The 16,104-nt window shown below is 34.8% G+C and overlaps 1 long non-coding RNA gene across 1 annotated transcript in view; it reads left to right on the top strand.

The window, feature by feature from the left end:
* LOC139440771 (uncharacterized) overlaps positions 1 to 7,701 on the top strand; it is a 31,998-nt gene extending 24,297 nt beyond the window's left edge. The window contains exon 3 of the long non-coding RNA XR_011650927.1: positions 7,630 to 7,701. This is a non-coding gene — a long non-coding RNA (uncharacterized lncRNA). The remainder of the gene's footprint in view (positions 1 to 7,629) is intronic.
* The last annotated feature ends 8,403 nt before the right edge of the window (positions 7,702 to 16,104 follow it).

Here is a 16,104-nt window from a genome sequence, read left to right on the forward strand (position 1 = left end):
TTCTAATTTCTGATTGGTTCTTTTTTTTGTAGTTTCTCCTTGTGTAAGTTGTCATTAAGTTCACTTATTCTAAGTTCCTTGAGCATCCTTATAACCAGTGTTTTGAACTCTGTATCTGGTAGATAGCTTGCCGCCATTTCATTTAGTTCATTTTCCTGGAGTTTTGTCTCATTCCTTCATGCGTGGGATCCTGACATGGGGAGGAACCCCTCACTCCTCAGGGAGATTCTTCTGCAGCTGAGATAACCCTCCTGATTCTTAATCACCACACTGTGGGCATAGGACCTGCCCTTTACACATCTCCTCCCTTTGTACTAGTATTGAAGTAGTTTTTCCGTTCTATCCGTAATTATAGGAATTCTGTTCAGCTGGTCTTCAAGTGGTTCTCATATATAGGTGTTCTAAAAGTTAGTTGTAATTTTGATGTGATTGTGGGAGAAGGTTAGCACACCATTTTTCCTAATCCCATGTTGACCATAAGTCCCTACCTTAGTGTGATATGAAAGGAACACATTGTAGGTGGTGGACAAGTTAGAAAAGATACCTCCTCTGGGCAGCCCAGTCCTGACTAGAAAGAGATACTCTTGTTCTCCTGGCTGATCCAGCCTCTCTCCAAGACACATGGCTTGGTAAATAAACGGCTTGGCTAGTGGCACATGGGGTAGATTTCAGCACCAACTTACTTCTAGAATTGATGCCCATTTGCATGGTACAGATGTACAACTTCCCATCATATTCTAACTTTTCTCCTCGCTTAATCATCACACCTACATTTACCTTTCTGTTTTATCTTAAATGTTCCAAGCGTGCTCCCACCTTTGGGTCTACACATTTGCTGTTCCCTTTGCTCAGGAAACCTTTCCCCATGTGTTCCCATAACTCATTTGGCCTCTGTGTAAATGCTGCTTCTTTAAAAAGCTTCTGACTATCCTCTATTAAAGGGAAAAAAACACTACCATTACTTTTTTTGCCATACGCTGCTACATTTTTTCTTCATGTCAATCACCACTATTGGCTTGATATCATGTATTAGGTATTTAGATTCTTTTGTGGAGGGTAGCCCAATATTGTTTGACATGTGAGGACCCAGTGCTGCTAGAACAATTTCTTTCTGAATTGAAGTTAACTTACTTGTGGAGTTGTCTGTGAAGTGATTTGGCCTTCAATTATCGCAAGTACATAATTTTCGTTGTAAGTTGACCTCAGTTCTTTATTCATTAACTCAAGACAGTTGAAATAAAGCAAACAATGGCCTTGGTCATAAACACAATATATTTGAATATAAGATATCTATATAGTATTTTAGAACATGCTTATATTAATTTTCTTTTTAATCTAATTTTTATTGTTATTCAATTACAGATATTAATTTTCATATCAATATAAGAGCACAAAATTAAACATCCTCATCAATGACTTTTGGGAAATCCCCTCCTTTAAATTTTCAACAAAAATATTTTAGACCAATATTTTAAAGTAGTATTTTTCAGAGTTATCATAAAGATTAAATGAGAAAACAAATGGCTGTAACACAGAAAACTAACAAAGTCCTTGACTTTGTTTCCTATAGACCTGCACACTCAAACTCACAGACATCATAATACATGTTTATGTTTCACCACTGACTATTTTTTCAGAAAGTCTGGTTATTTTGTCTAAGTGATTTCAAGCCTATGATTAAAATAAATTAATAAAATCAGCCCTGGCTGGTGTGGCTCCGTGGACTGAGTGCCAGCCTGTGAACCAAAAGGTCTCCAGTTTGATTACCACTCAGAGCACGTACCTGGGTTGCAGGCCAGGTGCCCAGTGCAGGGCACGTGAGGGGCAACCACACATTGACGTTGTTCTCCCTCTCTCTCCCTCCCTTCCCCTCTGTAAAAATAAACAAATAAAATCTTTTTAAAAATAAAAATAAATAAATAAATAAAATGCTGTCAGTGAGCATATATTTTTATTTCTTAGTATGTACCCTGAAGTTATCAATTGTATAATTATCAACTAATCAATTGCTAACATATTTAATGTTTCTAGGTTTGTCTAGAGAGAACACAAAAATAGATTATTTGGAATCTCATAAAATATATTTTTTAATTTTTTATGTAATAGTAGGAGCAATTAAAAAGTATAGTTGGAAATCATTTAAACAAAAGCTAGAAAAATATCTGAAAAATAATTTGTTTCACAGCATATATTTGTATCCAGTGTACTTAAAAATTCTGTAGATAGAAATCCAGAATTTCTATCTACATTTTCACAATTTTATAACAGTAACAAATGTGACAGACTCATCTCTCTCTCTCTCTTTCTTTATATATACACACACACACACACACACACATATGTATTCCCTTTCTATGCTTTATAATTATGGGGAAATATGTATAATGAAGAACATTTAAACAATTTCTAGAAATATAGCAAGTATCTTCAATAGCTCAACATGTTTTGCAGCTGATGATCAATATTAAATTATATTATGTTTCATATTTTCTGCAATCAGAATCTCTTTGAATAGCTTACTCTGGAATAGATGCCAATTAGTCAATACTTTTTGATCTTTTAATTATTAAGAACTACTATTCATAATGAATTTATGACCCCTTATGCATCCAGTGTAGACTTTGTAGTTTTCTATAGTTTTCACTTTATAAAAAGGTAACTTGGGGAAAAGAGAGGAGAAAAGTGCAAAGAAGCATAGCTCACATTAGAATATAATTAGCAGAGCTTTATTTACTTCCTAAATTAAAATTTATTCTCCTAGCTTCAATTATTACAAATAATCTCCATGATAATTTTCTTTGTACATAAAGTAGATTTCCATATTACCATGCACATAATTATCATAAATAGTAAAGCCAAACATACAAATTCTGTCTTAGTAGACCAGAGTTGAAGCCTATTATAGAAAATATGGTACAAGTGCTGAAACAGATTAGTAGATAAGACAGAAGAGCTTAGATCCTGTAGCGCAGACAGAAATCAAACCAGAAATTTTCTATCTCTTCCTTGGCAAAAATAATACAACACTTTTGTGTGGGGATAAAAAAGTAAAGAGAAGCTGCATTCCATTCTAGAAAACCAGTAAATAAAACTTTTTTAATGATTGAGAATTATACATGTATTATATTCAATACATGTTAAATATATATTATATGTAAACTTCTAACATAAAACATCCCAAAACATAGTGGCTTAAATGTAACAGATATGTATTTTTCTCTCACACTATAGTCCAGAGGTGCGCAGAGCTGGTGGGCAGTTTCCTTCCCCAAGGTTATTCACGGACCCAGACCCTCTGTCTTGCAGCTTCACCGTCATCGTAGACTTTGACTTTGTTTGCAGAGTGGAAGCGGACCGCCTTCCCATTCCCATTCTACCCCATAGCAAGAGAAAGAGGAGGCCCAGGAGAAAAGGACAGTCTTCTTTAAGGAGATTCATTGGAAGTTGTAGGCACTGCTTATAATGCACATTCTCAGTGTAGTCGCAAGCCTCATCTAGCTGCGGAACAGACCGGAAATGTCTGTAGCTAAATGGCCATGTGTCTGTTATAACTCCAAAGATTCTGTTACCAAAGTAAAGAGGAAATGGGGATTGCTGATTTCTCTAATATACAAAATAAAAGTTATATACACACATATACTCCATACGTGTATAATTCCATATATATGCGTGTGTATATATATTTTTAAATTATACTCAAGAATTAGCCAGTGAGATTAAACAAGGACTTTAACTAATTAGAAAAACAAAACTGGTTTGGAATAAAAAAACATAAATTTTATACTGAATGTGGAAAGTATAGATTTCATTTCCAAAGGCATATATTACATTCTTAAATTGAGAGTAGGAAGGAAAAGTTTAAGAACTAGGATTTAAAATCCTGGAGGGGCCCAAATAGGTTCTACACTTTCCCTTTAAGCTGCCTGTCATCAGCAGCATGGGAAAGCGCAGGGAGCTTTGGCTTTCTTATCGGAAGCATACAGGGTAGAGCAAAAGGAGGTTTACAGTGCTCAGTACACAAATCAGCTTATTCTGGTATTATTCTTTTGTTAATTATTATATTGTTTTCCATACAAACAGCTGTAAATCAATTTTTGCCCCACCCTGTAAAATAGTGACCTGTGAGGGTTAGCTAAAACTCAATTATAAAAACATATGAATATATATCATATGTTATATGTATTTATAATACATATTACATGTATTTATAATACATTATTATAAATAATAATGTATATTATATATTATATAATAATATGTTATAATAATTGTAATATAATAATACATATGAGTCTAGATGGAGATCAATGAAAGCCCCTCCATATTTAAAAGGAAAGTGCAGGTTTCTCTTTCACCAAATCAAATCCATCTCTTAGAGAGGATCAAAGAAAATGAGAGTGTACAGGTGAAGGATACTCCTAAATCCCCAGAGCTATCCTACAGGCAACTCCTTATAAATCGGACATTACCATCTCTTGGCCAGAACACATGTAAAAACACCTAGGACGTTAGATCAGCAGGTCTACACCCAAGAAACCACCTAACCCTAACCTAGGCTGGCAGAATAGTAAGGGTAAGGCGGGCTGTGTCATGTGCCTGGCTTGCCCTTAAGCTGAGAGCTTGGCTTTCCTGAGTCAAACTCCCATCACTGTGCCCATGGAGTTTCGGGCTCCATTCCTCACCCTGCAGTGTTTGTGTAGGTGCTATGTTAAGTTCTCTGCCTTGATTTCCCAATTACAGTTTCTTCTTCTGTACTGGCATAGAAGTCTTGCTGCGAACCCCAGACAGCAGGGAAAGACTCCAGCCCCTGACCTCCCTCTCAGAGATTCTACAGATGACTATCCCCAGTTTTGTCAGAAGCCCTGTTTCAAAAAACTACTGTAAAAGCACAATGCTATCCCTGATTGCATGCGTCTGTATTCACTGTCTAGATACTCTGGTTACTTTACACTCTGCATCCCCAAATCAACCTCTTTGTACAGTCCTGTAGACCTGTATTCTCCACCATTCCCCTTTCCACTGTGAACTACCTGTGACCTACCTGTTAGCACCAGCATTTTAAACAGCAATGCCTCTCAGTTCATTTTATTAACCTGATATCTTTGGGGGAAGAAGGTCAAATCCTGTTTCCTTTAACCAAGAACCATTTCATTTCCTGGACATTTTGTGACTTATGGAATCACAGACTTACCTATTCCTGAATAGTTTGTTTATATACTCTAAAATAATCAACATCTCTACCTAACCATAAAAGGAAAAAGCAGACAAACCCCAACTGAGAGACATTTTTTAAGGTACCTGACCATTACCCCTCAAAATAGTCAAGATTATCAAAACTGAGGAAACTCACTGCCCCCTATGTTCATAGCAGCACTATTTGCAATAGCCATGACTTGGAAATGGCCTAAGTGCCCCTCAGTACATGAGCAGATGAAAAAAATGTGGTACATTTACACAATAGAATACTACGCAGCAGGAAGAAAGGAGTCCCTATCTTTCGTAACAGTGTGGGTGGAGGTGAAGACTATTATGCCAAGTGAAATAAGCCAGTCGGTGAAAGACAAATACCATATGGTCTCACTCATAGGAGGAATCTAATGAACAAAATAAACTAATGAGCAAAAGAGAACCAGAGGGATAGAATCATGAAATAGACTGACAGCTGTAAGAGGGGAGGAGGGAGGAGGGGACTGTGAAGGGGCCTTCACCTTGAAAGAAGGTGAAGGGACCAGTCAAAGACCATGTATGAAGGGCCCATGGACATGGACAACAGTACAGGGATCAACTATGGAAGTGGGGTTGGGCTGGGCACAAGGGAGCAAAGGGGGAAAAATTGGGACAACTGTGCCAGCATAAACAATTAAAACGGTGAAAAAAATTAGGAAAATCACAGAAACTAGTCACAATCTTGGGGAACCCCAGGAAGCAGGACTAGATGTAATGTGATGTCCAGGGTGAGATTCCGGAACAGAAAAGGGCATTAGGGGAAAACGGAGGAAACATAAACAAAGGGTGGAGTTTACTTATTAGCAATTATCAAAATTTGTGCATTAATTATGATGAAGGTACTGTACTAATAGAAAATGTTAATAATGGGGAAAATGGTTGAGAAGTATATAGGAAATCTCTGAACTAGCTTGGCAATGATTCTGTGAATCTAAAACTGTTTGGAAATTAAAAGTTATTAAAAATCAGCAATATAATATGACAACAATTATATATACTTCAGTTTATCCCATAAATTATGCTCTTGCCATAATTTTTCCAAACCTCCTTTATTATTTTTATTTAGTTGAATTCATTCATTTTTTTAAAAGATGGATATAAAGATCTCTCTCTTTCCCTGAGCAGGCAGATGAGGTTATCTAAGGTGAGGTTACCTATAAATATTAGGAAAGGTTTTGTTTAGAGTTGAAAGGAGAAGCTTCATTTGGAGTTGAAAGAACACTTAAAATCATTTTTTGGTTAATTATTTATTCTTAGAGTTTCTGATTCTTCCTTTTGTGTATTGATTTATGTGAGCACAAGCAAACATCTTGCATGCTTTATAAAGTTTTCATTATGTTTCCTTTCTCTGTCTTCAGAATGCATCTTCCCAGCTGACCCATTGTCCATCATCTAAGAACCTGCAGGAAGATTGTAATGTCCTTGCCTTCAGCAGTGATGATAATGGAGCATATGGCAGACTTAGGACAAATAGAAGCTCCCCCACTTAGTAGCTTTTTGACCTTGAACAAGCTCTGCAACTTAGTTTCCTCCATCTCTAAAATAGATATAATTCTAATAATGAACTCATATATATGATAAACATTAAATGAGACAGTGAATTTAAAATGCTTAGCATAGGGCCTACCACATAATGAATTCTCAGTAAAGGGTAGCTGTCGTTTTTAGGGCGATGGTCTCCTTTGAACGCCCATGTGACAGAAGCCAAACACCTGTGGTAAAGTGGTGAAACATAAAACTTTGCCAAGACCCAGGTCCTGCTAAGACTGGGAGTCAGAACGAAATAGGAAGCAGAGTAGGGGCTGTGCATTGGTAAGGCAATGAGGGTGATGTGCAAAGCAAGGAAGCAGATGCAAGGGCAGAGCAGCCTGGCTTTTCCCACGGCTTTATAATATCTATGTAATACACCGTCACTACTGCCAGGCTATTACCTCTTCACACGTGCAAAGAGGTCACCAAGGTCATGGTTTTGAATATGAGAACATATAGTTCTGTTTGACACCCAATCCAACCTCTGGGAAAAACAAAAAGAAAATATCATGACTTGCATTTGGACACCACACCAAAAAGTAAATATTGTATAGTATTATTCAATAAATATTTGTTCAATAAATATTCAATATATATTCAATAAATATTTATTTATATAAATAAATAAATATATTTATCCTCAGGAAGCCTATTTTTAATCAAATATTGCATATGTGACATGCATTCTACATATCTTACTTTGTTTACTGTTCACTAAAAAACAAAAAGATAGATTTGTATTACCCTTATTTTAGAGAGAGAAAGTAAAGCAAGAGATTCGACAGCATTCTCAAAGTCACTCAGCTAGGAAATGTGATTGGGCTCCAGGTCTCTAACCTCAGATAAATACTGGAACACCCATTGCTTACGCAGGCACCAGAGGCACAGTGGTGCAGACGGAAGCCCTGCCCTCAGTGAGCTGTTCATCCTGCAGGAACACAGATGGGGTAAGTGAAGTACAGCTGCTATAGGATCGCAGAGGCAGAGGCTCTAACCCAGAGAAACGTTCAGCATTCATGGCTCACATCACTAAGCAAAGCACACTTTCCCCCTGGTTCAGACATGTGAGCCTTCACACCAGACACTGTATCTTATCCTTGGGTTATGCTGCAGTGTATAGTGGTTTAGCACACCTGCTTCAGAGTGTAGAGCTCTATACCTAAGCAGTTACTTAATGCTAGGTGGTTTGGGGCATGCTGTGGCTTGATTTCTCATCTATAATATGAGGGATGCTAAGAATCACACTACCTCGTAGGAAGGTATCTTTAGGATACTGTTAGAATAGTGTCTGCCACATACATACCAAAAAATGTGTCTGGCTCCTTTCTCTCAGCATTTAGCACAATGCCTGGCAACAGCAGGCACTCAGTCAGTGTTTATAAGTCAATGTAGGTTGTAGAAAACTTGAATATATGATTATCGGCCACATAAATAAACTCAGACCCAATGGGGTAAAAAGGCAATTTGGCATAAAATGATTAAAAGTAAGAAACCCATAAATAAATAAATACTCTCTTCTACGAGGGTCAGTAGGTGGGTGTGAACATTTGGACAACTGCCAGAGGTGTATATACGTGGCAGGGTTTTATCCTGATGCTGTCCACCACCCTTCTGATTTCTGTGTCTGTATATCTGTCCCTTCTGCTGCCTCCATTACCACAATATTACATTCTTCTCGGCTTCTGCCATTACCCAGGAATTCCCTCTCTTTGGGTAGGAGCAGTGTGTGTGGTAATTGTTGGTCTCCACTAAACCAGATTGTTGCTTGGATACAGGCAAGAAGTTCCAGACTGGCTAATTGTCTCTCAACTTCTCCATGGAACAGATCCTTCTATCCAGAATCTCCTGTTATGTACTACAATAGAGGAGATGAAGAAAAATAAAGCATAATATGGGAAATAATGTTGCAGTAAGAGCCATCTCAATGTTGTCCTTTCATTGGGATAGCAAGTGCCAAAAGACTCTTGGAAATTACTTACATACAAGATTGCTTGTAAATTATTTACAAGATTAATTATGAATTACTTACGAGATTAATTCCCAGAACTCCTTATAGTAACGCCTTCCCTGTAAAGGAACTAGAAACCATGTTAATACCATCATTATGATAACAATCCAAATAAACCTAGAGGTGATATCGATAGCAAAAAGGAATAAGTAATATTTTTCAGAGGAAAAATGCTTTTGTTTTCTGGAATGACCCAAACTCTAATTTCATGTCTGAGGCTTATAAAACTAACAATAGTGAATTCATTTAGCATGATTATGGGGTACAGTGTAGCTCTTCAGAGAAAATTTTGTTCTATTATAATTTTGCTGCAGAGCACTATATCATTAAAGTAGAATATTAATGATATTTTTATTATAATTGTCAAGAAAATTATGGACAGTATTCCAAAAATATGAATGCTTGGAATTGTTTTAGACCTACAATTTTTAAATGTACTATTCAAAGACATACTCAAGTTCTTAAATATATATATATATATTTTATATATGTTGTATATATAAACATATACAAAACACCTCTTATTTATCATGGGTATTTATTATCTTAAAATTAAATAAATGTGTGACTAAACCAAAGAGCAACAGTAAAAGGGCTTATATAAAACATTAATTAGAATACAATATTTCCCTTTAGAAAAATTATAAAGGAACTTGGTGTGTTGCTGTTTATTTTAATTACAATTTTCATATGGATGAAGTTTTTTGTTTGTTTTGATATATTCATTTGCTACATAAACCATAGTTTCAGAATTTACCTTTTGAACAACTTGGTTTCCAAATCTGTAAAATGAGCTAAGAATCTTGTATATCAATTCAGACGTGTGAGAATAGTGTGTTCATAAAGCATGGATCTTGAAAAAAAATACTTTTTTCACAACTCTATCTGCTCTGAAAAGAAGATACTTTCAAATCACAGTTCTTTGGGGGATATTGAAGTAGTGTTTTTGGCTCCCTAAATGACCGTGTATAACCCAAACCACGAAAATGTGTCTTGTTTTAATTCCCATGGACAAAATTAGTATGAGTCCTGAACCACTGTTTCCTGTGGAAAATACTAGCCGACTACTGGGAATAAATTTTCCCCTAAAACTTACTAGTATTGTAGAACAGTTTTGACAATAGCACTGCTAGTAGCAAAGAATTTGGGGGGTTTGTTTATTTATTTACTTTATTTTTGGTTGGGGGGCTTAAACAATGGAAATGTATTTTCTCACGGTTCTGGAGGTCAAAAGACCAACGTGCCAGCAGGTTGAGTTTCTTCTGAGGCCTTTCTCTCCAGCTTGGAGATGACCACCTACTTGCTGTGTCCTCAGGTGGCTTTTTCTTTGTGCTAGAGCTTCCCAGTGTTTCTTCTTTTCTTTTTAATTTTTAAAACGTTTAAAAAGTTTATATTAAATATTATTTTATATTAGTTTCAGGTGTGCAGCATAGTGGTTAGGCAGTCATATACTTTACAAAGTGTTCTTTCTGATACTTCGAGCACCCACCTGACACCAAACATGGTTAGTACAGTATTATTGAGTACTACACTGTGCTGTACTTTATATCCCCGTGACTACTCTGTAACTACCAATCTGTGCTTCCCAATCCCTTCACCTCTTTCACCCAGCCCCCCAAACCCCACCCCCTCTTTGTTTATTATTATGTACCACTATGAAGTTCAATGCACTCTTATTTTAGATTTTGAATAAAATGTATTCAATAATATATTTCAATAATTATATTGAAAAGTTGTAAGTAAATTCATTAGTTTTAATTTACCTAAAGTTTTAATAAATTAAAAAGTTTTCAGGTAAATACTTCTTTTCTGTCTTTTTTCTTTCTTTTGTCTTCCTTTAATTCTAATACTATAACTAACAGATTAATGAAGTAGGCGGATTTAGCCGGTACTTAATAATTGAAGAAGCTTCTCTCTGTAAAAGTTAATGTTGAACCTAGAAGAAAACATATACAGAAGTCAAAGAACATATATGTATAACACATGGACATGAACTAAATGGGAGAATGCCGGAGAGCTGGGGGATGCAGGGTTGAGGGGGGAAGGGGGGAAAATTGGGAAAACTGTAATAGCATGATCAGTAAAATATACTTAAAAGAGAAAAACATATACTTCAGATTTTGTTAATTTAAATATCCTCAACGTAGCCAAAGTTCTTTTATCTGATGGTACAAAAGTCCATATATAGTTAGAATTAGCAAGGGAGAAAATTAAAATCTTAGTTGCCATTACCCTGGCCAACTCTGTTCAGCCTTGTCCCATACACCAAAAGTTTGCAAGTGTGATCCCCAGTCAGAGTATGTGTGTTGAGGATGAGGGGAGGAGGCGGGGCTATGGGGGAGAGCACTAACCATTGTTTCTCTCTCACATTGATGTTTTTCTATCTCTCTCTTTCTAAAAATCAGTAAACATATCTTTGGGTGAGGATTAAAAAGAAATCTTAGTTGTCACAAAATTTTTTAACTTAATTTTATATACTGCATTCAAAGGGGACCCTTTTAGAACTTTGATCATGTTTTTTTTCCTTTTTATTGAATTTATTGGGGTATCACTGGTTAATAAAACTATATGGGTTTCACATGTATAATTCTATAATACATCATCCGTGTATTGTATTGTGTGTTCACCACACGAGTCTCCTTCCATCACCATTTATTCCCCCTTTATCCTCTTCTACCTCCCCCACCTCCTTTTCCCTCTGGTAATCACCATACTGTTGTCTGTGTCTATGAGGGTTTTTTTTCTTAATCATTTCAACTTTTTAACCGAGCCCTGCAACCCTTCTCCCCTCTGACAGCTGTCAGTCTGTCCTCTACCTATACGTCTGTCTTTATTTTGCTTGTTAGTTTGGTTTGTTCATTACATTCCACACATGAGCGAAATCATACAGTACTTGTCTTTCTCTGACTGGCTCATTTCACTTAGCATAATGCTCTCTTCATCCATCCATGTTGTCACAAAGATTTCCTTTCTTTTTTCCTACAGTCGAGTAGTATTCCACTGTGTAAATGGACCACCGATTATGATGTTCTTGACTCTGTTTTCAAACACAGGCCAAGCCATCCCGGCCACATCTGGGCTATGGAGAATCCAGTGGGTGCAGGGTTGTTGACAATTTTCCTGCAGTACAGGATAGTAGAAAGGAGAAAAATTATTTTTTAATGTCAAACTAAAAAAAAATAAAGCAATGGATGACCCCCAACTATTGTAAACCTTCTTGGTTCAATCTTGCCCAATATCTGAGTTGAAGATTACACCAAGTGGTATCCCGAGATGCCTAAATAAGCTCCTATATTACTTGACCATACTGAAGGTAACACTTCAAGTACTAGACAAAATAATTTTTAAATATAACCGGGAAGCAGTGACGAAGATTACGAAACAGGCAAATTGTGATGGGAAATCAAAATTTTGTGTGTGTGTGTTTATAAGTTATGCACGACAACTGTAACATAAACAAGTGTGTAAGAAAAAGGACCTTTAAGACTGTAAGATTTTTACATTTCTTCCTGAAATATTACAATATTAACTCTAAGATTATAAAAACAAAATAATGAGAAAGTAAATGTGTTGTTTTAAGCTGCCAAAAAAATTAAATGAACACACAAATAATTCATTGCTCAAGAAGAAACTAAAAAGAAAATTACAAAATATTTTGAACTTAAGGATAATAACAATAATACAACTTACCAAAAATGGGAGGATGCAGCTAACTAATTAGAGGATATTTTAACTGTAAGTACTTTTATTAGTAAAAAAGATAAGTCTAAAATAAGTAATTAAAATTTCACATTCAGAAGCTAGAAAAAAGACCAAAGGAAACCAAAGTAAGTAAAAGGAAAGAAATAATAAGGTTAAGAAAAAAATCAGTGAACAATAGAAAAAATAATAAGTCTAAAATTTGAAAAGATCAACAAAACATGAAACAGATGATCTGAATAGCCCTGTATCTATTTAAGGAGATTAATTTTTTTATCAAAAATTCTCCTACAAAGAGAATCCCAGACTTAGGTGCTTTCAATGTTAAGTTCTATCAAACATTTAAGAAAGAAATATTGCCAATTTTATGCTATGAGAAAACAGAAAAGGTTATACTTCTCAAAAAAGACATTATTGAAAAGATGTTTCTGAACCAATATTCCTCATGAATAGCTGCAAAATTGCTTGGTAAAATAGTAGCAAATTGAATCTAGCAACATATATAATATAACAATACCAAGGAGAGTTTATTACAGGAATAAAGATTAGTTTCAACATCTGCCAATTCGGTTTACCATGTTACAGGACTAAAAGGAGAAAAACATGATTATTTTAATATTGCAAAAAAAAATTTTGTCAAAATTTAATATACATACATTATTTCAAAAAAGTCTCAGCAAGCAAGGCATAGAAAGGGTTTTCCTCAAACTGATTAAAGTATGATTTATTATTTAAAAAATTAACTATACTTAATTGTAAAAAACAATGCTTTCTCCCTAAGTTTGGCAGTGATGCGAAAAGGCCTGCCCTCATTCCTGATATTCAATGTTGTACTGGAAGTTACAAAAATTACAGTAAGGCAATAAAGTTAAAAGTCATAAAGATTAGAAAAATTTGTAATGACCCCTATAATTTTTTCCATGAAAATAGAACCATACAGTATGTGTTGTTTCATGTAAGACTTCTTTCATTCAGCACAATGTTTTGAGATTGATTCATGTGAAGTAAGTTATGTATGGGTAATATTTGTTCCTTTTTATTGCTGAGGAGTAAACCTACTATGTGTTGTCCTATTAATGGACTCATCAGCTATTTTAAAATCTTTGGCTATTGTGAATAATGTTGATGCAAATATTGTTGGATGTATCTTTTTATAAATATATATATATACATTCATTTCATATCTTTTATAAGTAGACTTGCTGGGTCATAGGTTAAATGCGTGTTTAGTTTTACATGAAGCCTTTTTTTCTAAAATGTGTTGTGCCATTTTATAGCAAAATGTGGGAGATTTCTATCTGCTCCAAAATCTCACCTACCTTGGGAGTTGTTTGTGCCTACTCTTCTTCTCTTTTTCAGGCTTGCTTGGGTTTTAGCTATTTTATTAATCGTTTAAAAGAACCAAACATTAGCTCTTTTGTACTTGCTAATACATACTTGCTTTAAATTTATCTTTATTATTTTATTCTGCCTTTTTGCAGGGTGGGCAGTTATCTTTGAAAGAATGATAGTTGATGGTTGGCAATAAATTAGAGCAATTAGAAAGCTCCTACAATCTATCACTTGTGCAATTTTCAGTATGCGGGTTTTACTGTAATATAATTGGCTTCTTAAAAATGATAACATTTCAATGTAATTTCTAACAGAAATATTATGTACATATTTGTACACACATACATTTGGGGAGTTAATTAGGGTTAGATGAGATAGTGAGGGTGGGTAGGTAGGGCTCGGGTCTGATGAACTAGGTCCCTTGTAGAAAAGACTTTGTGTGCTTGTGTGTATGCTGGCCTTTAGGAAGAAGAATGTAAAAACACTTAAAAAATTAATTAACCAGGTAATATGGGAAGGAGTGTAAATTTAGGTCCATGTTTCACTCCAAATACTAAAATTAATTCCAAATGTATTAAGAGTTAGAAAAATTTGGAAAAAATGTAACTTTCTGAAGAAAAAGATGAGCCATTACTTCTATAACTTGAGCTTGAAGAAAATCTTTCTAACTATATTTCAAAACAAGACACAAAAATAAAGATTCATTTAAAAATCTACAGTTATTTTTATTGTCTTTAGAGAAAAAAACAATAAAAAAACCAAAAACAAAATAATTAATTGAGTAAAAGCTGTAACTTGTGCCACAAACAAAATGCTAATGACATACTTACAAAAAAAAGCTCCCCCAAATGAAGAAAGAAAGAAATAACTTCAAATAAATATGAAGACAGACATGGACACAAAGTTCAAAGAAGAAAAATGAAGATAATTCTTAAACATCTGGAAAGGTGGTCATCTCATCACAGGAAAATGTAAATAAAACAGGATCTAAGTTCTCATTTGTCATCATCGGATGGGCAAAAATTCAAGCTTAACAACATTTGGGTCGGTTAGGGGAAAATACTCACTCACCGTCATCTATTTCTGATAAAAGTACAAGACAATAAAACTCCTGTGGAGGAGAATGTGATAGTTTTTAGCTTGCATAGTTGGTAATATTTGATTGTGCACTTTCACCCAATAATCCTAAACAAAAAAAGAGAATAAAGGAAGGAAAGAAAGAAAAAATTTCTGTGGCAGTATTTGTAATAGATTACTGAAACAATCCAAATGTCTATCAAGAGAGAACTGGCTGAATTTGAATAAACTATAGCACATCCACACAGTATTCTATGCCACTGTAAAAGGTAATAAGGACAGTCTTTAATTCACGAGAAGGCATGATCTTCAGGTACATTTTTAAGTGAAAAAGTGAAAATCCAGATGCAGAACAGTACGTATAGTATGCTACCTTTTTAAAAGAAAGTCAGGGAATACAGTTTTCTGTTTGCATGTGTTTGCATGTTTGTCTATATTTGCAAAGGGATTTGCTACTAGGGTAACCCAAAACTAAAATTATTACCTGTAAGGCCTGGGGGAATAAAGGTGAGGATTCTAAATGGGAAAAAAGACTTCTCTTAATATATCTTGCTGTGTAATTTTATTTTTGAATTATAAAAGTGTTGACATATCCCAAAAATAATATAAAGGGAAAAAGACAAAAAGCAAACCCTGAAAACTGTACAGAAATGGAAGTAGATGAACTTAACTACCTATCAAGTTGTCATAACCACAGAGAGAGAATTATTATGACTTGGGAACACAGTATTTTGCTTGCATATCCTTGGTAAAACAAATGCTATGGACAAATAAACTGTGAAGAAATCTTAAATGTCACTAGTTTCAGAACAATTTTTGGTACCAGTTTCGGTTGGATAAAGTTAATACATAATTATGCTAATATTAAGAACGTTGTTAAGAACAGGGATTTTCAGAATATTGGAAACAATCCAAATGTCCATCAGTAGAGAACAGGCTGAATAAACAAATAATAATTTATTCATTATAAAAAATATAATGTATTTATAATTAGTTATAATTACATATAAAATATAGAAAAATCTTAAAAACATAACTTGAATGAATAAAAACTCATCTTTAAAATGTGTACCATACCATATGTAATTACCTCAGAAAACTAAAAATGGAACTGCCTTTTGACCTGGCAATTCCACTTCTGGGATTTTGCCCTAAGAACCCTGAAACACCATTTCAAAAGAACCTGTGCATCCCAATGTTCATGGCAGCACAATTTACAATAGCCAAGTGCT

This window comes from Desmodus rotundus, chromosome 3 (genome assembly GCF_022682495.2).
Source record: "Desmodus rotundus isolate HL8 chromosome 3, HLdesRot8A.1, whole genome shotgun sequence".
Classification (NCBI taxonomy): domain Eukaryota; kingdom Metazoa; phylum Chordata; class Mammalia; order Chiroptera; family Phyllostomidae; genus Desmodus; species Desmodus rotundus.